This window comes from Pogoniulus pusillus, chromosome 23, assembly GCF_015220805.1.
Source record: "Pogoniulus pusillus isolate bPogPus1 chromosome 23, bPogPus1.pri, whole genome shotgun sequence".
NCBI classification, from domain to species: domain Eukaryota; kingdom Metazoa; phylum Chordata; class Aves; order Piciformes; family Lybiidae; genus Pogoniulus; species Pogoniulus pusillus.
Window position 1 is genome coordinate 10044769 of NC_087286.1, and position 23274 is coordinate 10068042.

The 23274-nt window shown below is 48.1% G+C and overlaps 1 protein-coding gene across 3 annotated transcripts in view; it reads right to left on the reverse strand.

The window, feature by feature from the left end:
• PLXDC2 (plexin domain containing 2) overlaps positions 1 to 23274 on the reverse strand; it is a 290185-nt gene that overhangs the window by 94012 nt on the left and 172899 nt on the right. The gene's annotated exons all lie outside the window — the stretch shown is intronic.

The window sequence follows — 23274 nt, forward strand, 5'->3', positions numbered from 1 at the left end:
TCTGGTGCGTGTCAAATGCAGGGGGCCAAGCTCTCTTCAGTGGTGCACAGCAGTAAGGCAAGCACCAAGAGCTACAAACTGGAACACAGACATTTTCACCTCCAGATGAAAAGAAACTTCTTTACAGTGAGGGTGCTGGAGCCTCAGGCTGCCCAGGAGGGCTTTGGAGTCTCCTTCCCTGAAGACTTTTCAAACCCACCTGGATGTGTTCCTGTGGGGTCTGGTCTAGGTGCTCCTGCTCTGGCAGGAGGGTTGGGCTGGATGAGCTCTGGAGGTCCCTTCCAGACTCTGACATTCTGTGATTCTGTGAAAAGTTACTTTCTCTGTGGCTAACAGAAGGCAAGTGCATTCGAGACTGTTACTTGTGTATTTTGTGACACCTCCATTCTTTGTCAGTCTAGTAAGAAATTCTGCCTGACAAAGCAACCTTCTGTAAAGGAGCATTTCAGGAGTTCTCTTTTCCTCAGCAGTTTAATGAGATCAAGCTGACAAGATGAGGAAACAGAATATTTAATGGAGCACAAAGTCACTACACCACCAGCAGCCCCAATAAACTAATCCAGTTATGGTCTTTGGTGTTTCCTTCCTGGCTACTGAGGTTGTTATCACCTGCCCCATGGAGCACAGCACTTTCACTTAAATTGCACTGCTGGAGAAATTGGAATTACAGAATCAGGGAATCATTAAGGTTGGGAAAAACCTCTAAGATCACAGACTTAACCAGGTTGGAAAAGACCTTCAAGATCACTGAGTCCAATCTATCACCCTTCCAATTAACTAAACCATGGCACTAAGTGCCTCATCCAGTCTCCTTTTAAACACCTCCAGGGATGGGGACTCCACCACCTCCCTGGGCAGCCCATTCCAATGCCAATCACTCTTGCTGTGAACAACTTCTTCCTAACATCCAGCCTGAACCTGCCCTGGCACAACTTGAGGCTGTGTCCTCTTGTTCTGTCACTGCTTGCTTGGCAGAAGAGCCCAACCCCCACCTGGCTACAACCTCCCTTCAGGTAGTTGTAGACAGCAATGAGGTCTGCCCTGAGCCTCCTCTTCTGCAGGCTGCACACCCCCAGCTCCCTCAGTCTCTCCTCACAGGGCTGTGCTCCAGCCTCCTCACCAGCCTTGGTGCTTCTCTGGACACATTCAAGCACCTCAGCATCTTTCTTAAACTGAGAAGCCCAGAACTGGACACAGCACTCAAGGTGTGGCCTAATCAGTGCTGAGTACAGGGGCAGAAGGACTTTCCTAGTCCTGCTGGCCACACTGTTCCTGATCCAGGCCAGGATGCCATTGGCCTTCTTGGCCTCCTGGGCACACTGCTGCCTCCTGTTCAGTTATGATCATCGAGCCCAACCCTCAATGCAACACAGCCATGCCCACTAGATCATGTCCCAAAGTGCCATGTCCACATGTGTTTTGAACACCTCTGGGGTGGTGACTCCAGCACTTGTCTGGGGAGGTTGTTCCCATTACATGCCTTGGAGGCATGGGAAGCATCACCACCCAGGAGAGCACTCCAACTAACATTACACATTAAGCTTCCCCAACTCCTTTCCACAACAGCTACCTCCCACCCTAGTGCAGAGAAGATACAACATTGTTTGGTTCTTAAAGACCAAGTGAGCACAGGACAAAGTTAGGCAGTGCCCAGGGACGAGTAGTGCACTGGGGCCTGGATTCTCACCTAGAGGTGGCACTTAGTGAATCAGAGAATTGTTTCAGCCTAAGATGATTGAGCCCAACCTTCAACCTAACACCACCATAGCCTTTAAGCCACGTCCCAAGGTGCCATGTCCATACAGGTTTTGAACACCTCCAGGGATGCTCCCACCACCTCCTTGGGCAGCCTGTTCCAATCCCTGACCACCGTGTCTCAGCTAAGAGCTTTTTTCCTAGAGCAGGACGATCTTACAGGATGAAGTTAGAGTCATCCATGAATAAAATTAAGTGGCCAGCTGAATTAAACTGCCTGCAGTTTGCTGATAACTGCTCTTGGGTTTGTGCAGCTCTGAACTTTCCCTGGAGGTGAGGCACTCTTTAGATCGCACCACAACTCCCTTATCGATTTTCTGCTGCGTTACCATGGAAACCTTCCCCACCAAAAAGTGCTCAGTGCATGGCAAACTCACACACAGCCTGGGCTCCTTTTGCTGCTGGGGAGAGGAGGAGCCAAACCTAAAGGCTCTTTCCTTTTAATCACCCACTTAACTGATAAACAACCCAGCCTTGTTCTGTCATTTTTCTCGTGACTATTTATTGTCTCAACCTTCTTACAAGGTGGAGAAGTTTCCACGTGGATATCTGTCAGCTCTTAGAATGAGATTCTTCTGCTCAATGTCTCCTTAAAGTTCCTCCACTCAGTCATTACAGAGGCAGCCTTTTATTTGTTCCTTCTTTGGGTTTATTGCTGTGAAATCACTGGGCTAGAACCGCTCTTAGGTGTCCTGACACAAGATGGGGTTGGTGCTTTGAAATAGTTCATTTCCTTGAACAGGGAAAAGGAAAAGTGCTTCATAGAATGCATTAGGTTGGATGGGACACTCAAAGGTTATCTTATCCAACCTCCCTGAAGGCAGCAGGGACACTTCCAACGAGATCAGGCTGCCCAGGGACACAGCAAGCCCGACCTTGAAAGTCTCCAGGGATGAGATGGGACCTCAGCCACCTCTCTGGGAAACCTGTTCCAGTGTCTCACCACCCTCATTGTGCAGAACTTCCTCCTGACATCCAACCTAACTCTGCCCTGCTCCAGTTTCAAACCATTGCCTCTCACCCTATGGCCACAGTCCCTTCCTAGCCTTCCTGTAGGTCCCTTTCAGATACTGAAATGCAGCTCTAAGGTCTCCCCAAAGCCTTCTCTTCTCCAGGGTGAACAATCCCAAATGCCTCAGGCTGTCTTCACAGCAGAGGTGCTCCAGCCCTCAGATTATCTTCATGGCAGTGGCTCAGGGAGGCAGGCAGGCAGGCTTTAATTCTGCCATGGCAATGGCCAGCCAGTGTGTGCTGAGAACAACTGCAAGAGTGGCAGAAGTTAATCTTTCTTTTGAGGAAAAACACCCAAACGAATCACCTGAAAATTCTGCTGTTTATGGAAAGAGCTTCCTGCAGCTGTCCTCGGCTCTGGTATTTTACCCAAAGATCACAGAACAACTGATTAAGATGAAAATGGTGAAGTAGTCTAATAAGAGGAAAATTACTTTGATGGTTAAAGTAAGTTCCTGAAATTAAGTGGAACAAACAGTAACAGAAATGTAATAGGTCCTTGTCCCCCGTGGCCATGAGCTGCCTTGCTTCACTGAGCCTGCAAGGGCTTTTACCCTCTGACTACAGCTGAGCCCGAAGGGCAGATGAATATTTATGAGGCAGAGCTGCCTGCAGGCAGCCCACACTTTGCTCCTTCCACCTTGCAAAATTATTTCTCACATGGCCACATATGGAGTACTGTTCTGGGCCCCCCAGTTCAACAGGGACACAGAACTGCTGGAGAGTCCAGTGCAGAGCCACAAAGCTGCTGAAGGGAATGAAACATCTCTGTTATGAGGAGAGCCTGAGGGAGCTGGGGCTGTGCTGCTTGGACAGGAGACTGAGAGGTGACCTCATCAATGTTTATAAAGATGTAAAGGTGAGTGCCAGGAGGCTGGAGCCAGGCTCTGCTGGGTGATGCCCAATGACAGCACAAGGGGCAATGGTGGAAGCTGAGGCATAGGAAGTTCCATAGAAACATGAGAAGGAATTTCTTCCCTGTGAGGGCGATAGAACCCTGGAACAGGCTGCCCAGGGGGGCTGAGGAGTCTCCCTGTCTGGAGATATTCAAGAGCTGCCTGGATGTGTTCCTGTGTGATCTGCTGTAGGTGATGCTGCTTGGCAGGAGGGTTGGACTGGCTGAGCGGTCGAGGTCCCTTCCAGTCCCTAACATTCTGTGGTTCTCTGATTCTGTGTGATTCTGTATCTCTGGTTTGGATATTTTAGATGCATATAAGGAATAAATATTTCAGGCAAGGCTGATTTGTTAGCCCTCTGCTTTGGTGCACAGGATTGGATCTCTGGAGGTCTTTCTAAATCTGAGGTGCTCAACACTTCTATGATTTATGTGGCTGTCCCATGCAGGGTCCAGCACAAGGTTCAGCCTTTATCTTCTTCATCTGCCATAAACACAATTGCTCTGCTCTCCAACAGTGCTTAACCACAAGACACAAGAGGAGGATGAGGCTAAACTGCATTGCAAATTGATTCCCACTCATGCCAAAGTCAATAACAAATCTCCTAAAGATCATTAGGGATAATTCTGAGTTTTCAGCTAAGAAATTCTATTTTATCCACTGGTTGAAAAGTTTGAGAAGACACTGAAATATAGGCAGAAATAAGCTGCAGAATGGGAGTACTGTGAAATAAAATCATTATACAGAAGTCAAAATAACATCAAGGAGACAATATAGTGACTAGGAACAGGTAGAGAAGACAAAGCAGGTTGAAGCAGTGAAACTGTGCACAGGAAAAGATGATAATGATATAACCAGAGACGCGAGGAATAAGATCAAGAATGCATTCATTGATTCACCTGTCCAAAACTGACATCCAGTTCTGGGGCCCCCAGCACAAGAAAGACCTGGAGCTGCTGGAGAGGAGCCAGAGGGGCCATGAAGATGATCAGAGGGCTGCAGACCCTCACTTATGGGGACAGGCTGAGAAAGTTTGGGCTGTTAAGCCTGGAGAAGAGAAAGCTTCAAGGAAGCCTTCAAGTACCTGAAGAAAGTTGGGGACTATGAAGTACTATGAGAAAGCTGGGGAGGGAGTTTTTATAAGGGCTTGTAGTGACAGGACAAGAGGGAATGGATTGAGGCTGGAAGAGGGGAGATTTAGGCTAGAGAGCAGGAAGAAATTCTTTGCAATGAGGGCAGTGAGACACTGAAGCAGGTTGTCCAAGGAGGCTGTGGATGCTCTCTCCCTGGAGGTGTTAAAGGCCAGGTTGGATGAAGCTTTGAGCAACCTGGGCTAGTGGGAGGTGACCTTGCCCATGGCAGGGGGGTTGGAACTGGATGATTTTTGGGGTCACTTCAAACTCAAACCATTCTATGATTCTATATCCTGGACAAACTAATGGAGAGACAAGAAGAACAAGGCTGCCATACCCATGTCTACATTCAACAGAGAACACTGCAGCTCTTGAAACACTGATCAATGCCTTTTGCTCTTCCAGACAGCAAACCCCACCAAACATCCACAATCAAGCAGAAGAGTCTCCAGGTGAGGTTGTCAAAGAAAAGAAAGCAGGAGCAACAGAGATGCAGTATTCTTGTAGGAAATGGAACAGAAAGAAAAAAGATCAAATCAAAGAAGAGGAACAGAATGACCAAGGGCAACTAAAATTCAGTATTAAATGCTGGAAATGGAAAAGGAAACGTTTCAAACAGAAAGCAGTTTTAAGACATGCAGCAGCTCAGTAAGTTGAGCCTTTTTTCTGCCTACTCATGCATCAGCAATTGGAATACCCTTGAAGATGGATTTGTACAGCTGCCCACCAGGGCTTTCTAGCACTTTAAATGAGTAATTCATATTCTGCATAACCCTGGTTTTATAGAAACAAACACATAAAGGGCTATGCACCACCAGGAATACTTCCCCACGTTCCCAGGAATGGTCATGTGGTGTGAGGATTTTTTTTCCCTCTACTTCTTTCTTATCCAGATCAATAAAACCATTTGTGAATATATCATCCTACAGCAGCCACATCAGGACACATCCTAATGCTGTGCTGAACTCAGAGTTGCAGTGAGCTCTGCCTGCACATGGGATGTCTGCCAGCAGCAGCTGTTGCTCTTCAATTTCCACCTCAAATTCTGGGGTCAGTTTTGGGCCCCTCACTACAAGAAGGACATTAAGAGGCTGGAGCAGGTCCTGAGAAGGGCAACAAAGCTGGAAAAGGGTCTTAAGAACAAGGTTGGGGAGGAGCAGCTGAGGGAGCTGGGGATGTTCAGTCTGGAGAAAAGGAGGCTGAGGGGAGACCTCATTGCTCTTTACAGCTCCCTAAAAGAGAGCTGGAGTGAGGTTAAGGCTGGTCACTTCTGCCTACTATCAGATGATAGGATGAGAGGAAATGGCCTGAAATTGTGCCAGGGCACAATTGGTTGGAGATTAGGAACAATTTCTTTGCTACAAGAGTGGTCAGGGATTGGAACAGGCTGCCCAAGGAGGTGGTGGAGTCACCATCCCCGGAGGTGTTCAAAAAACCTGTGGCCATGGCACTCTGGGACATGGTTTCATGGCCATGGTGGTGTTGGGTTGAAGGTTAGACCCAATGATATTAAAAGGCTCTTCCAAGTGAAACAGTTCTATGATTTGTTCCCCACAAAATGACACACCAAAGCCACCCAGGTCACCACCTCTGGGAACAAGGATGGAAGGTCAGTTTTCTTGGTCTCTAGGCAAGAGACACTAGCTGAGCTGGCCTGGGCTCTTGTTCTGGCTCATTCATGAGGATGAGTTTCCACCAAGTTATGAAGTTATGTAACTCGTGGAACTCAATCCCAGTACTCCAAAACATGAGCAGAAGAATTGTATGATAACCCTTCCATGCAGGAAGTGTCTTTTAGAATCATGGAATTACTTGGCTTGAAAAAAGCCCTTTAAGCTCATCCAGTCCAACTGTTCTCTATCCCTACCAAGGCTGGGGCTAAACCATGTCCCTCAGCACCACATCTCTGCCTCTTGGAAACACCTCCAGAGACAGGGATGCAACCACCTCCCTGGGCAGTCTGTACCAGTGCTTGAGAACTCTTTTAGGGCAGGATTTCTTCCAACCTCCAACCTAAACCTCCTCCGGTGTAACTTAACGCTATTTACTCTTAACCTTATCCCCAGGTACTAGGGGGAAGAGACCAACCCCCACTTCACTTCAACCTCCTGTGAGGGAGTTGTAGAGAGCAATGAGGTCTCCACTTCAGCCTCCTTTTCTCCAGACTGAACAACCCCAAATGCCTCAATCAGCATCTCACCAAACCTGTTCTCTCAACCCCTCACCAGCTTCGCTGCCCTTTGATCTATGACTCAAAACAATCTTAAGTGCCAGCTGCAGCTGTGAGGAGGCAAGTGACATTAGTTTAGAGAAAGACTCACTCACCAAGCCCCAGACATGAGGCTGCCAAACAAAATGAAGAAATGACAGGAGATTATTTAAAGTCAAAATATTAATAGGAGTGCTAGCCTGCTGCAGCAAATAATGATGAGACGACAAGATCTCTGTAAACCCATTCAAAATGAGCTCTCCTTTCTGCTTCTCCTCACATTTGCTTTTGACTGGAGCCTCTCCTGGTATGCTGTTATCTTTGGGGACCACCTGTTTCACATAAATATACTCTAAATACGATTTCAGTGTCTGCTGGCTTGAAGGACAAGTTGACTGCATGCTAAACAGAATCTTTTGGCACTGTCCCTATTTCACATCCATGTACTGAGCTGCCAGCACTGTGCTGGTGTTGCTTTTACAGTAGGCAAGCTTCTGATGTGCCCAGGCAAGGTGACTGACTGCTGAGGCTACAGCAATGCTCAGGAACAAAGAGAATCACAGACTGCCCCAACTTGGAAAAGAATTTTATGATCACTGAGTCCAACCATTCTCTAACTCTACCAAGGCTGGGGCCATGCCCCTCCACACCACATCTCTGCCTTTTTCCATCACCTCCAGAGATGAGGATTCAACCACCTCCCTGGGGATCCTTCTCCAGTGCTTCAGAACCCTTTCAGGGAAAAAGTTTCTTTTAATCTTCAGCCTAAACCTCCCCTGATGCAGCTTGAGGCCATTTCCTCTATCCCTATCATTACTGGGTAGAAGAGATCAACTTCTACCTGGCTCCAGCTCCTTTCAGGGAGCTGGAGAGAGCAGTGAGGTCTCAGCCTCCTCTTCTCCACACTAAACACTCCCAGCTCCCTCAGCTGCTCCTCACCAACCCTATTCTCCAGACTCTTCACTCTTCCTTGCCCTTCTCTGGACACACTGCAGCATCTCAATGAAAGGAGTTCAAGTGGAATCTCCTGGGTTCTAGCTGGTTCCCACTGCCCCTTATCCTGTCACTGGGCACCACTGAAAAGAGCCCAGCCCCATCCTCTTGACCCCTACTGTTTAGATATTGATCAACATTGAGAAGTTCCCTCTCAGGCTGCTCTTCTCCAAGCTCCAGGGCTCTCAGCCTTTCTTTGTGGCCTCCTCTGGACTCCCTCCAGTAGCTCCCTGTCCTTCTTGAACTGGGAAGCCCAGAACTGGATACTGTACTCCAAGAGTGGCCTCAGTAGGGCAGAGCAGCGGAGGAGAACTATCCTCAACCTGCTCACCACTCTTGTGAACGCAGCTCAGGAGCCCACTGGCATTTTCAGCCCCGAGAGAACATTGCTGACTCATGGTGAACTTGCCATCCACCAGGACAGGTTAACCCCAGCTGATAACTACATCCCTCTAACACATCAGATTTCCTTTTCACAATGTGCATTTATGGGTAGAGGTTATTTGTGCTCAATCTGCCTTTCCAGCCAAACAGTGTCCCCTCAATAACCAGCCTCTTCCAATCCCTGACCACTCTTGCAGCAAAGAAATGTTTCCTAACCTCCAACCTAAACCACCCTTGGCACAGTTCAGGCCATTTCCACTCCTTCTATCACCTAATACTAGGGAGAAGAGAGAATTACTCTTCATGTAGAGTAAAACAAGCTGAAGACCTCACAAGTATTGGTTCTGTTCTCTGCCCTTAACAAGGGAAATAAAGGAAAAAGACTATTGACAAAGTCTTGCAATGGCAGGATGAAGAGTAATGGGTTTGAGCTGGCAGAGGGGAGATTTAAACTGGATGTCAGGAAGAAGTTGTTTGCAGTGAGGGTGGTGAGACACTGGCACAGGTTGCCCAGGGAGGCTGTGATCTTTGATCACATTCTGTGATCCACAACCTCCCTGGAGGTGTTCAAGGCCAGGTTGGATGAGGCCTTGAGTGACCTGTTCTAGTGGAAGGTTGCTCTGCCTATGGTGGGGGGCTGGAACTGGCTGAGCTTTGAGGTCCCTTTCAACCTAAAGTATTCTATGGTTCAATAAAATACATTGATCAAGAAATACATTTTACATTCAGAGGTCTAGGGCTAGATTTTAAAGCACTCTGAGTTCTGAGCAGTACCAGAGGATGCAAACTGCTTCACCAATGCATTTTTTGCTCTTTGTTGAGTGAATACATACAAAGGAATGCAGAGCATTATTCCCTGGACATTTTCACAGCTGGATGCACAGCTTCCTCACCTGGGTGTTATCAGAAGCCTGTGTTCATGCTGGAAGTTGGAAGTAACAAATAAAGTGGTCATAAAAGATACTGCTGCAGAAGAATGGGAGAAAAAAAAAGACAAAGGTATTTCTCAAAACTTCAGAAAGTCTCCTTAAAGAGGAACTTTTATGTATCTAATCAAGCTGTTGGCTGGCTCTTTATGGACACTGCAAGCAGATGCTCTCCAAAAATGGTTCCTCTTTGTCCTCTCTTTTTAAAAGGGGGGTCCTAGTGGATGGGAGGGTGACCATGAGCCTGCAGTGTGCTCTTGTGGACACAAGGGCCAATGGTATTATGGGGTGGATTAGAAGGGCTGTGGTTAGTAGATCAAGGGAGGTTCTCCTGCCCTTCTACTCTGCACTGCTGAGGCCACATCTGGAACATTGTGTCCAGTTCTGGGCCCCCCGGTTCAAGAAGGACCTCAGGGAACTGCTGGAGAGAATCCAGAACAGAGACACAAAGTAGCTGAATAGAGTGGAACATCTCTGTCATGAAAAGAGCCTGAGGGAGCTGGGGCTGTGCTGCTGGGAGAGGAGACTGAGAGGTGACCTCATCAGTGTTTGTAAAGATGTAAAGGTGAGTGCCAGGAGGCTGGAGCCAGGCTCTGCTGGGTGATGTCCAATGACAGCACAAGGGGCAATGGTGGAAGTTGAGGCATAGAAAGTTCCATGGAAACATGAGGAGGAATTTTTTCCCTGTGAGGGTGACAGACCTCTGGAACATGCTGCCCAGTCTCCCTCTCTGGAGATATTCAAGTCCTGCCTGGATGTGTTCCTGTGTGATCTGCTGCAGGTGATGCTGCTCTGGCAGAGGGGTTAGACTGGATGAGCTTCCGAGGTCCCTTCCAGCCCCTGACATTCTGTGATAATAATTTAGTAGGGTGGCTAAGAACAGAAAGTTGTGACAACAGGACTAAAAGCCTTCCTATGCTGACAATGTGGCCACAGATTTTAGTAACTGAGGTGAACAATGCCAACACTGTCCTAACCCCACTCTGGCATCTGCCAACTGCTACAGCTCTGAGCTGCTCACGTGGAAGAAAGGAAGCAGGAATCACAGCAGGAAGAGGTTCTGGGGTCCCCAACGTAAGAAGGACATGGAACTGTTGCAGTGTGTCCAGAGGAGGTCATAAAGGGCTCTGGGGACAGGATGTGAGAATTTGGGCTGTTCAGCCTGGAGAATAAAAGGCTCCAGGGAGACCTTAGAGCAGCCTCCAGTACTTGAAGGGGGCTACAAGGAAGTTGGGGAGAGACAAGGGCTTGGAGAAATGGGACAACAGGGAATGGATTGAAGCTGGAAGAGGAGAGGTTTGGACTGGAGATCAGGAAGAAGTGAAGTGAGTTTGCCCAGGGAGGTTGTGGATGTCCTCTCCCTGGATGTGTTGAAGGCCAGTAGAAGGTGTCCCTGCCCATTGCAGGGGGTTTGGGACTTTAAGGTCACTTCCAACCCAAATCATTCTATGGTTGCAGAATACATAGGAGCAAGACTTGGTCATGAAGGCAGGGTTACAGTTCTCATAAAAATCATAAAGGAGGCCCCAAAGTCTCTGGATCTAATGGCTCAGAGAACACCCCTCAGGGAACAAACACTGGTTACCAAACACAACTCTGCCCTTCATTCAGATGCTGCCTGCTACACATTTTGAGAGAGAGGCAGAAATGAGGGGACAGAAGTTAGAAAGAAAAGTAATTAATATGCATAATGCTGCCTAGCCACAATTCATGGCAATCTCCTCAAAAAAAGGAAAGGCTTTATTTTAGTGTATGTGGTTGAGATGGAACTTAATAATCTCAGCCAACACCTCACAGATATTTTTACTCCTTTCTTTATCTCGCCTCCCCCACAACAGCCAAGGAATGAAAGCAGAACACCAAGTGCAGTGAAAAAGAATGGGCTTAGAGAAACTGACTAAGAATCATAGAGGAGGGGAAAAGACCTCTAAGGTCATCAAATTCAACCATCAACCCAACACCACCTGGACCATAAATCACATCCAGAAGTGCCATGTCTATGCAGTTTTTGAACACTTCCAGGGATGGGGACTCCACCACCTCCCTGGGCAGCCTGCTCCAATCCCTGCACTCTTGCAGCAAAGAAACTTTTCCTAGTCTCCAACCTAAACTTCCCCTGGTGCAGTTTCAGGACATTTCCTCTTGGCCTATCCCCAGTTATCTGGGAGGAAACCAACCCCCACACAACCTCCTGTGAGGGAGCTGCAGAGAGCAATGAGGCTTCCCTCAGCCTCCTCTTCTCCAGACCAAACACCCTCACAGCTCTCTGCTGAACTCTGTCCAGCAGGTCTCTGTCTCTCTCGAACTGAGGAGCCCCAAACTGGACACAGTATTGCAGGTGTGCTCTCAGCAGGACAGAGTAGAGGATGATCAGTGCAAGTGCTATTTTCAATCCATGCATTTCCAGTGTAGCACCCAGAATGGTCTGGGTGCTCAAGCATGGTCTTTGACCATCCTTGTAGCATCAAAGTTCTACCACCATTGTTTCCAGCAACACAAGACAGCTTTGAACCAACTCACACTTGAAGCAGCAGCAGCATCTGCACTGGTGGCCCTAACCCCACCTGTCTATTCATCTCCTGCTTTTTAAGAGTCAAGATCAGGACTCATCACTGAGGCAAAATACAAATTCCTTGCTAAGGACTCTGGTTTCCTGGTGACACACTACAAAGGCACTACAAGATGCTTTCCACACTGTTGTAGGAGCCTGTTTGAATGTCACAATTGAAATGACACAAACCATGAGCAAACATTACTACAGCATTATAGTCCTCATGTGTATATATATATCCACACACACACTATACACATATATATTATTATCCCTATCCCTGGAGGTGTTTCAAAGAGGCAGAGATGTGGTGCTGAGGGGCATGGTTTAGCACCAGCTTTGGTAGAATTAGACCTAGTCAGACTTGATCTTAAAGGTCTTTTCCAGCTGAAATGATTTGGTGATTCTACAGTTATGAGCCAGTGGCAGTAACTGTAAAACAAAAGTCCTGTCTAGAGCAGTCACTGTGGCACACTGGGACGTGAAGGAGTTGTTCAGAGTAAATGGAACTAGACCACATGAAAAGAACTGTGTAGTCTGGAGGTGAGCTTCCTGTGAAAGCAGCAGCAGCAGCAGCAGCCTTCTGTTTGTTCAGTGGTTCATGTTCTCAGTATTAAATCAATGCTCAGTGACACAATTATCAGTACAAGGCACAGCAAGGCAAAAAAAAGACCCCATGAGCAAAATTGTGACAAATTCTTTCCTCAAAGCTGAGAAGTAAGCTGTTATTCAGCTGTAAATGCTTCTTTTCCACCACTTACACCTGGAACCATCTTCTCAGGAAGGAGTATATGCATGATAAAGCTTGAAGGCTGAGGTCGTCATAGCCAAATGACGATGCTGACAGCGGGAAGAGGAAAGGATGTGAATGGAGCCAAGGATTGTATGGAGGAATGGGGAATGAGGGAAGAAATTGGAGTCCCAATTGAATACTGACAAAGATCCATGGGAACCTGTTTGATTTCAATGGCCTTGGTCTCAGAAAGCAGAAGGGAATCAATCTGAACGATTTGCAAGGGTAATGAACGTAGCTATGACTGGCTGGAGCCAGGGCGGCTGCTGCTGAGCAAGGAATGAGGCAGGAGTGAAGAGGCTGGCAAGGGCCAAGTGATTTTTCATCCTGTGGCTCAGACAAGAGCTGCCTGCACCCTGCTTCCCAACTCCTGAGCACACAAACCGTGCTGCAGCATTTGCTTCCCTTTAGGCCCTCCAAGAGTCAAAGCACCCAGGCTGCAGCACGGGGACAAACCCTGCATTCCCTGTGGAGGCAGAGAGGGTGGTGGAATTCCAAGTACAGGCACTGCCTCTGACACTGGCAGATACCAAGTAAGGAAAATCTGAATACTTTATCTGAAGGAATAAACATACAAATGCTTGCACAGCTTGATTCATCTCCTTCTTGGACTCTCTAGCAGCCTTTCTTCAGACACACGGATAGGAAAGGGAACTTCTGCTGTCATGGAAAGAGTGATGGCCCATTGGAAGGGGCTGCCTGGGGAAGTGGTGGAGTCACCATGTCTGGAAGTGTTCAACAGGAGGCTGGATGTCATGGCTTAGCTAATTAGAAGGTGTTAGGTGACAGGTTGGACTCGATCTCAAAGGTCTTTTCCAAGATGGTTAATTCTGTGATTAGCAGCCTTGGATATAATAAGCATTGGTTAGGCCACACCTTGTGTACTGTGCCCAGTTCTGAGACCCTCAGTTTAAGAAAGATGTTGAAATGTGGGACGAGTCCAGAGAAGGGCACGAAGGCTGCTGAGGGGGCTGGAGCACAGCCCTGTGAGGAGAGGCTGAGGGAGCTGAGGGAGTGTAGCCTGGAGAAGAGGAGGCTCAGGGCAGACCTCATTGCTGTCTACAACTTCCTGAAGGGAGGCTGTAGCCAGGTGGAGTTGATCTCTTCTGCCAGGCACCCAGGGACAGAACAAGAGGACACAGCCTCAAGCTGTGCCAGGGCAGGTTCAGGCTGGATGTTAGGAAGAAGCTGTTCACAGCAAGAGTGATTGGCATTGGAATGGGCTGCCTGGGGAGGTGGTGGAGTCCCCATCCCCGGAAGTGTTTAAAAGGAGCCTGGATGAGGCACTTAGTGCCATGGTTTAGTTAATTAGAAGGTGTTAGGTGATAGGTTGGACTCAATGATCTCAAAGGTCTTTTCCAACCTGATTAATTCTGTGAATTCTGCAAAGCAGATACTTTTAGTAGCAAGAAGAAAGAGAAATTATGCTTATTTTTAACAATAATGCTGCTGGTAAGAAGTAAAAGTGATGAGTGACTGCATAGTCTCTTCTCAATGTGACACTGTACCATCAAGTAGGATTGCTCCAATTGTTTTGTTGCTGCCTTCTTGCAGCTCCAACTGAGTATTTCCTGCTTCCTCATCAGCGCTGGGGCCCTGTGGGCTGATCTGTAAGCATTTTCAGGATGCAATTTACTTTGTTAATTATATTTCTGCAGCAATAATTCCACTGTTTTAAATCCTTCATTGATTTTAATTAAGCCTGTGTAGGCTTCCAAACTTTCCTTTCAAGATAAGAGGGAGCTGCTTACAGCACAACAAAGCAGAAAGTCCACGCTTGCTGAATGCAGCTGGAAACCAAAGCTGCTGTCATATGCTTTGCATGTACTGTCAGTGGCCCAACCAATTAGTTAGCTTAGAGCAAAAACAAAGGGCTAAGGAATAAACTTGGCTTCCAAGACACTACAATTTGCAAACTAGGACATTGTTTCAAGCCTTTCCATTTCTCTTAGAGTTTGTTTTCCTCATCAAGTCACCATTTTGCTAATCAAGTCTTTACAAGCACATCTTTACCACGTATTGCTGCACCATGGCAGAGAACCTAAAGCTAATGCAATGTAGTGCATTAAAGTTCCAGAAGTGCTAACTGCTTTGCTTGAGGGTAGGAAGGTTCTGCAAAGACATCTGGAAGGATTGAGGCCAGTGGTGTGAGATTCAACAAGGCCAATTGCTGGATTCTGTGCTTGGGTCACAACCACCCCATGACCACTCCAGGCTTGGGCAGAGTGGCTGGAAACTGCCCAGCAGAAAAGGACCTGGGGGGGGCTGCTGACAGGCAGCTGAAGGTGAGCAAATATGTGCCCAGCAGGCCAAGAAGGCCACCAGCATGATGACCTGGACCTGCAACGGTGTGACCAGCAGGACCATGGAAGTGATTCCCCTGTACTGAGCACTGGAGAGGCAACAGTTTGAGTATTGGGTTCAGTCTTGGGGCTCTCACTCTAGAAGGAGACTGAGGTGCTGGAGCAGGTACAGAGCAGGGCAACAAAGGTGGTGAAGTGTCTGGAGAACAGGGATGGTGAGGAGCAGCTGAGAGAGCTGGAAGTGTTTAATCTTGAGAAGAGGAGGCTGAGAGGAGACCTCACTGCACTCTACAGCTCCCTTAAAGGAGGCTAAAGCCTGGTGGGCGTTGGTCTCTTTTCCCTAGAAGTGATAGGATCAGAGGAAATGACCTCGAGTTGCACCAGGGAAGGTTTAGGTAGAGATTAGAAGAAATTTATTCCCTCAAAGGTTTCTGAACTACTGGAAGAGGCTGATTAGAGGGGTGGTTGAATCCCCATCCCTGGAGGTATTTCAGAGAAGCAGAGAAGTGGTGCTGAGGGCCATGGTTCAGCCCCAGCCTTGGCAGACTTGGAGAACTGTTGTGCTCCATGACCTTAAAGGTCTTTTCCAAGCAAAGCAGTGCCATGATAAAGGCTGCCCTGCTGTGCTCACACCGCACCAACTCACACACCTTGCTGCCCATCACTGCATGAGGTGCAGAAACACTGTGTGAAGTATTAAAATGCACAAGATAAAAGCAGAGATAGATCCTGGTTTTGCCAGAACAAAACAACTATTAACTGGCTGTGGCTGACACCTAATCATAGCTTTAAAAACACCATTTAGCTGGACTGACAGAACAGTTTATGCCTTCTTCCAAACATAATATTTCTAAGGCCCCTTTCCTGACAGAGCTAATGACACTTTATCTATGCACAGGCAAAAACCTTGCCCATGCTCCTCTCTTCTACCGAATTCTACCCATATAAGTGGAAAAAGAATTCTCCCAGGCTTTGACACTTTACAGCCTCTGCTCTGCTGCCTCTGGCTTTTGCAGAGAGGTGCAGGGCTGAGTACTGCTGCTACCTCCCTTGGTAAAACAAGGTTTTGATAAAGCAGCTAACTTGAATGGGAGAGTCACCATGGACTAGAGGAAATGGTTCTAAGCTGCCCAGGGGAGGTTTGGGTTGGATGTCAGGAAATATTTCTTCACTGACAGGGCTCTAAACATTGGAATGGTCTACCCAGAGCAGTGCTGCAGTCCCCATCCCTGGAGGTGTTCTGGCAGCCTGCGGAACTGGTGCTTAGGGACATGGTTTAGTGCTGACCTTTCAGTGCTGTGTTGAGGGTTGGGCTGGATGAGCTTGGAGGTCTCTTCCAACCAAAGACATTCTGTGACTTTGCAGTATGAAATACAGGCAATTAAGGAAGCCTCCTGTGGCAAAAGGAGGAGCTTTGCAGTTGCTTTTGACAGCAGCAGGTCCAGGATGTCACTTCTGTGGTCAGTGTGGGCTCTCTACATGTACTGGAAGACATGATCTTTTAACAGTGCTTGTAACCAGCATGACTTTCACCTTGACTTTAGGAAGCAGCTATATACAAGCTCTGATTTATAAACCTTCAAAGTCCAACGGATTCAGCACGCTTAGTTGAGTCCAGGACCTCCACAACAATACATCAGGCACTGATGCAGGCTGCCCAGGGAGGTGGTGGAGTCACTGTCCCTGGAGATGTCCCAAACCCATGTAGACATGGCATTTAGGGACATGGTTTAATGGCCATGGTGGTGTTAAGTTGAAGATCAGACTCAGTGGTCTTAGAGGTCATTTCCAACCCACACAATTCTATAATTCTATGGCCACTGTGATCAAATGCTGACTTACAGCAACAAGAGGCCCAGTTCCCTCTCCTTATCAGGAATTCCCTCTTTTAACTAGAAAGTAAACATATCATCCATTGTTCTTATCTTCTGGTTGCCTCATCTTGGTTTCAGAAGACTGTGGTGGTTAATTCTTTCCAACTGAGGTCTGCAGAGTCTGAGTTATTCATCTTCTGTATTGAAAAAAACAACTAATATTGTGTTCTAAGGTAGGAAAGGTAAAATTAAATCACATTAAAGTTCATGAGAGTGGACACACAAGGTCACAGGATGTCAGAGATTGGAAGGGACCTCTGGAGAGCTTCCAGTTCATCTCCCCTTACAGAGCAGGATCACCCAGGAAGGTCACACAGGAACACATCCAGACAGGCCTTGAAGGGCTCCAGAGAAGGAGACTCCACACTTTCTCAGGGCAGCCTGTGCCAGTGCTCTGGGACCCTCACACTCAAGAAGTTCTTCCTCGAGTTGAGGTGCAACTTCCTGTGCTGCAGTTTCCATTCCTTGCCTTTGTCCTATGCCAGGGCACAAGTGAGCAGAGGTGCCAGGGCACAAGTGAGCAGAGGCTGTCCCTCTCCCTTCCTTCCTCACCCCCAGCCCTCAGCTATTGATAGACATTGCTCAGATCTCCTCTCAGCCTTCTCCTCTGCAGACTAAGCAGCCCCAGGGCTTTCAGCCTCTCCTCCTCAGGCAGTGCTCCAGTCCCTTCAGCATCCTTGTAGCCCTCCCTTGGACTCTCTCCAGCAGATCCCTGTCCCTCCTGAACTGGGGAGCCCAGAACTGGATGCAGCACTCCAAGTGTGGCTTCACCGAGGCACACACAGCAACATTCACAAAGCTAATTGGTACAAAGTCAGAAATGGATTGAAGCTTATTTTGTAACTGATGAGCAGGCAGCAAACCACAGAAACATGACATTGTGTAGGAGGCACAGAAGATAAAGACTTGGATTAAAAACCTCTACTGGAGGGGCAAAGTACAATATTATTGAGACTTGGCAACGCTGCTAGAAAGGCTGAACGTCAGATAAATGCCTTCTAGAAAATTCCACAATAAAAAATGATGGATCTGCCTTAGATCCATCTCCCAACTGCCCAATGTTCAATGAAGCATTGCTGCCTATCCTCAGGACTCTCTGCCTTAACTATAAATCGTTTAATTTATTATGAAGTGCCTGATCTGCAGGATTAATTAAATGTGTGTCTGGCATCACATGTGGGGAAATATTTTGGCCTGTCATCTGTTATGCCTTGAAACAGAACCCTAGAGACAAACACAAATGTGGTCATTTTATGTCCTGCCACCACTTCAGTACAACTGCTGCCCATAAGCCTCTGAGTTGAAGCTGGCAAAAGACTTCCTATGTGAAGGTCAGAGTGATGCCAAGGGCAACAGAATCCTGGCCTGGATCAGGAATAAAGTGACCAGCAGGAGCAGGGAAGTGGTTGTCCCCCCGAACTCAGCACTGGGTTCAGTTTTGGGCCACTCACTACAAGAAGGACACTGAAAGGCTGGAGCAGGTCCAGAGAAGGCAACAAATCTGGTCAAGGGTCTTTTGAGGACAGGCTGAGCAACCTGGGGCTGTTTAGCCTGGGTGGACAGAGGGCAGAGTCTTGACAAAAAGCTGTGTGCACCAACACCTCCTGCTTCAGTAACTACACATGGATAGCATCTGGCCTCAGTGTGCTAGTTTGAAGCAGGCTAGAACCTGCTTCACACCTCAGGAATAAGACATTCATGCTAACAGGGTTTGAGGGAATCACAGAATGGGCTGGATCTGAAGGGACTTCCAAAGGACATCTAAGTTCAACCCCCTCTGCACTCAGCAGGGACATTCTCGACTAGATCAGGCTGCACACAGCCCTGTCCAGCCTCACCTTCAATATCTCCAGGCATGGGGCCTCAATCACCTCTCTGGGCAACCTGGTGCAGAGTTCCAGCACCCTCCTGGCGCAGAACTCGTCCCTCACATCCAGTCTCAATCTGCTCTGCTCTAGTTTGCAGCCATTGCCCTCATCCTGTCTCTGCAGGCCTTTGCAAACAGTCTCTCTGCAGCCTTCTTGTAGTCCCTACAGGTTCTGGAAGGTCACTATTAGGTATCCCTGCACCTTCCCTTCTCTGGGCTGCACACCCCCAGCTCCCTCAGCCTGTCCTCACAGCAGAACTGCTTCAACTCCCTGATCACTTCCATGGCCTCATCTGAACTCACTCTGTCAGGTCCCTGCCTTTCCTGTATTAAGGGCTCCAGATATGGATGCAGCACTGCAGGTGAGGTCTCAGCAGAGCAGGGGGCAGAATCTCCTCTCTGGACCTGCTGGCCATGCTGCTTTTGATGCCACCCAGGCTGCCATTGGCCCTCCCCACCAGATGAATTATTTCAGAGAATTTCTGTGCCTTCTGTTCAGGGATGTTCCTCTGCTGAAGGATGATTTACCAAACACCATATTGCCAGGTTTTAGGACAGCCTTTACAAATTTAGCTGCTTGCTCCAGCAACTGTCTCCCCAGCCTCAGATAAATGCTAGAAAGCCATGATGAGGCAAGTGGGAGTCATTGCCTCAGGCTGGAGTAACCTATTGCCCTGCTGAGACATGCCAGTGCTTTGGGTCTCTAGCTAGCTGGGGAAGGCTGTGTAGTTTCCAGCCCTCTGAGCAGTGAGCTCCAGTGACGAGGTGACACATGGTTTGCTTTTTAAAGGCCCCTGCCTGCTCTGCTTCAGTCCTACTGCACATTTTTATTGCCTCCTACTGCTGCTGTCCCCACACTCTCCCACCAGCCCTCTAATACCCTGGGCTATATTTGGCTGCTGCATGCTGTCTGTCAATCCAGGCTGGTTCAAGCACTCCAAGCTCTTTTATTTCCAGTGCTAGGACATGATTGCCTACAAGATGCCACTACAGTTGCACGCTCTGCTTGTTGTAAGACTTCTGTAAGATCTCTACCTATGCAGAACTTCTGATCTGTGGGGTTTTCACTCTGAAAACTGTGAGACCTTTGAGTCCCATTTTAACTCACTTGTTTTCGTGCATTTCCTATAATCATAGAATTGTTTAAGTTGGAAAAGACTTCCAAAATCACCCAGTCCAACCACCGACTCAATATCACCATGGTCCCAAAGTGCCATGGCCACACCTTTCTTGACCACCTCCAGGGATGGGGACTCCACTACCTCCCAAGGACAGCCTCTTCCAATCCCTGACCATTCTTATAGCAAAGAAATTTTTTCTAATCTCCAACCTAAACCTCCCCTGGCACAAATTCAAGCACATTTCCTCTCCTCCTAGCACCTGATTCTAGGGAGAAGAGACCAATCCCCACCTGTCTCCAACCTCCATTCAGTGAGTTGTAGAGAGCATGAGGTCTCCTCAGCCTCCTCTTCTCCACACTAAACACCCCCAGCTCCCTCAGCTGCTCCTCCCCAGCCCTGTTCTCCTGACCTTTCCCCAGCTTTGCTGCCCTTCTCTGGACATGCTCCTGCAACTCAGTGTCTTTCTTGTAGTGAGTGGCCCCAAAGTGAACACAATATTTGAGGTGCTATTGCATGGAGCAGGAGGCCATTTCTGGAGCCCTCATGCTAGTTGGTAACATGTCTCAAAAGTCAATTTGCTCATCTTTCATGGAATCATAGAATGTCCTGGATTGGAAAAGACCTTCAGAGATTGTAAAGTTCAATCCCCCCTGCAGTGAAGCAGAGACATCTCCAGTGAGATGAATTTGCTCAGAGTCCCAGCAAGCTCAACTTTGAACATCTTCAGGGATGGGACCTGCACTACCTCCCTGGGCAGCCTGTTCTAGTGTGTTCCACCACCCCTTACAGAATCACAGAACTTTAGAGGCTGGAAGGAACATTCAGAGATGATCCAATCCAACCCCCTCACCAAGCAGGATCACCCAGGGTAGTTCATGTTTCTGCAATATGGGAGAGTCAATTACCTGCTGTCCCCAAACAGGAACATCTTGGCATGGGAGCAGAACACTGGCTCAGGTTTGGTCAGACCCCTCCTTTGGTTTGCTGTACATTTGGTAATTAGCACTTGGGAGCTTTCAGCATGTCTCAGGAAGTCTTGGCCTGGCTTCCTTCTGATTGCACAAGCTACAGAAACTTTGCAAAGAGAGCAATAAAGGAGGCCAAAGCTCAGAATCCTTATTGAGAGGAGAACCACAGGATGGGACCTATAGGTAGGAGTTGGAAGGGATCTCTAGAGATCATGCAGTCCAAGCCCCTGCCACAGCAGGATCACCCAGAGCAAGTCACAGAGGAACACATCCAGACAGGCCTCGAAAGTCTTCAGAGAAGGAGACTCCACAACCTCTCTGGGCAGCCTGTGCCAGGGCTCTGGGACCCTTCCAGTAAAGAAGTTCCCCCTTGCGTTGAGCTGGAACCTCCTGTGCTGCAGCTTCCATCCATTGCTACTTGTCCTACCCCAGGGAGCAAGTGAGCAGAGTCTGTCCCCTCCTCCTGACCCTCAGCCCTCAGATAGTTATAAACATTTCTTAGATCCCCTCTCAGTCTTCTCTTCTGCAGACTAAGCAGCCCCAGGTCCCTCAGCCTCTCCTCATCAGGCAGTGCTCCAGTCCCCTAATCATTCTCATAGGCTTGGACCTTGCTCAGCAGATCCCTGTCCCTCTTAAACTGGGAAGCCCTTGGGAGTCCCTGCCCATGGAACTGGATGACCTTTAAGGTCCCTTCCAACCCAAGCCATTCCATGACTTCCACACTGTTCTTGCTTCCAGTTCCGCACAGCTGCAGCACTGTGCTCATTTCCAACATCACAGCCTGAGTGACAGAGCACAGAGAGCAGCAGAGGTGCAACAGCAAAGTTTCATCTGTTCATTTACACCTCCTCTACTCTTGTGTCACTCATCTGTGCTCCTCAGAATAAGTGAAATGCTTCCCCACTGGGAGCTGTTTTGAAATTGCCAACCTAAGAGCTGGCTGTTACTCACTCTGATAGCAGTGATACCCAGCTTGATCTGACCCTCCATCTCCTGCAGTCCATCTCCCCTCCAGCTTTCCCAGGAGAGCAGCAGCTCTTTGCTGCAATCCAGTGCTACCTGTCAATTGAAACCACAGCCACTCGACCTCTTCAGTGTGCAAATGTTTTTCAGCTCGTTTACCTCGTGGTGTTCCTGGCTCCTATGCCACTCTAGCTCCAGCTTGGAACTCCTTCTCACTCATCCTGCCCCCTACCTGGCTGCATCCTCCCCTTCCTGTACAATCCATCTAGGTGAGATCTGCACCCCCCTGCAGGGGGTTTGGCCAAAATGACCTTTGATGTCACTTTCCAACCTGATGCAATTTGTCAATCTGTGACATCCATCTACAATCTGAGTGTGAAACCAGCATGAGCTGAACAAGTTTTCAGCTCCTGACTTCAATCCTGTACACCAAAGATTCCTCTTGGAGCCACATTTTGCACAAACCTTCAAACCCCCCATGCCTTCAGCTCCACACAATAACCTGATCACCAGACTTGAGTTTTGGTATCATTCTCCATCATCTCTCCCCTGCCTGCTAGCTTCCCAACAACTGTTACTAACAGATTATACACTTGAGCTGCCCAAGATATCAACCTCAAAAGCTATTATGTTTTCATAAAGCTCTTTGCTACCTTTAGATGGTATCATTACCTCTCCAGACTCCACCAGTGTACTTGCTGCTAACCACAGCAGCTGCCACAGTAGGGACATAACACAGAATCACAGAATTGTCAGGGTTGGAAGGGACCTCAAGGATCACACAGTTCCAATCCTCCTGCCATGGGCAGGGACACCTCACAGTAGATCAGGTTGCTCAGAGCCACATCCAGAGCCTGGCCTTAAAAACTTCCAGGGTTGAAGCTTCCACCACCTTCCTGGGCAACCTGTGCCAGTGTCTCGGCACCCTCATGAGGAAGAACTTCTTAACATCCAATCTGAATCTCCTCTCCTCTAGATTGGATCCATTTCCCCAGCTCTATCACTACCTGACACCCTAAAAAGTCCCTCTCCAGCATTCTTGTAGCACCCTCCAGATACCGCAAGGCCACAGTAAGGTCTCTTTGGAGCCTTCTCTTCTCCAGACAGAACAACCTCAACTCTCCTCACAGCAGATCAGCTCCAGCCCTCTGATCATCCTCGTGGCCCTGCTCTGGACATATTCCAACACCTCCAAATCCTTCCTGTTGCAGGGGCTCCAGAACTGCACACAGATGGGATTATGGGAAGGAGAACTACAACATGAGCAGCAGCAGCTAAATCTTCCTGAAGATTTTAGGGGAAATGAAGGGTAAAAACCAACCCTGAAATAGTGCTGAACACAGATATGACTGATAAAGTATTACACATTTTTCTGTCTGCTCCAGATAAAAAAACCAACCAAACCCTCAGTCCTGATTGTCAAGGAGTGAATTCAGGAACACTCTATTCAGATGGAGTTCCTGTGCTCATTCAACTCAGTGTGATGATGATAAACTCAGGACCCAAGATGGACCAGCAAGAATGTTG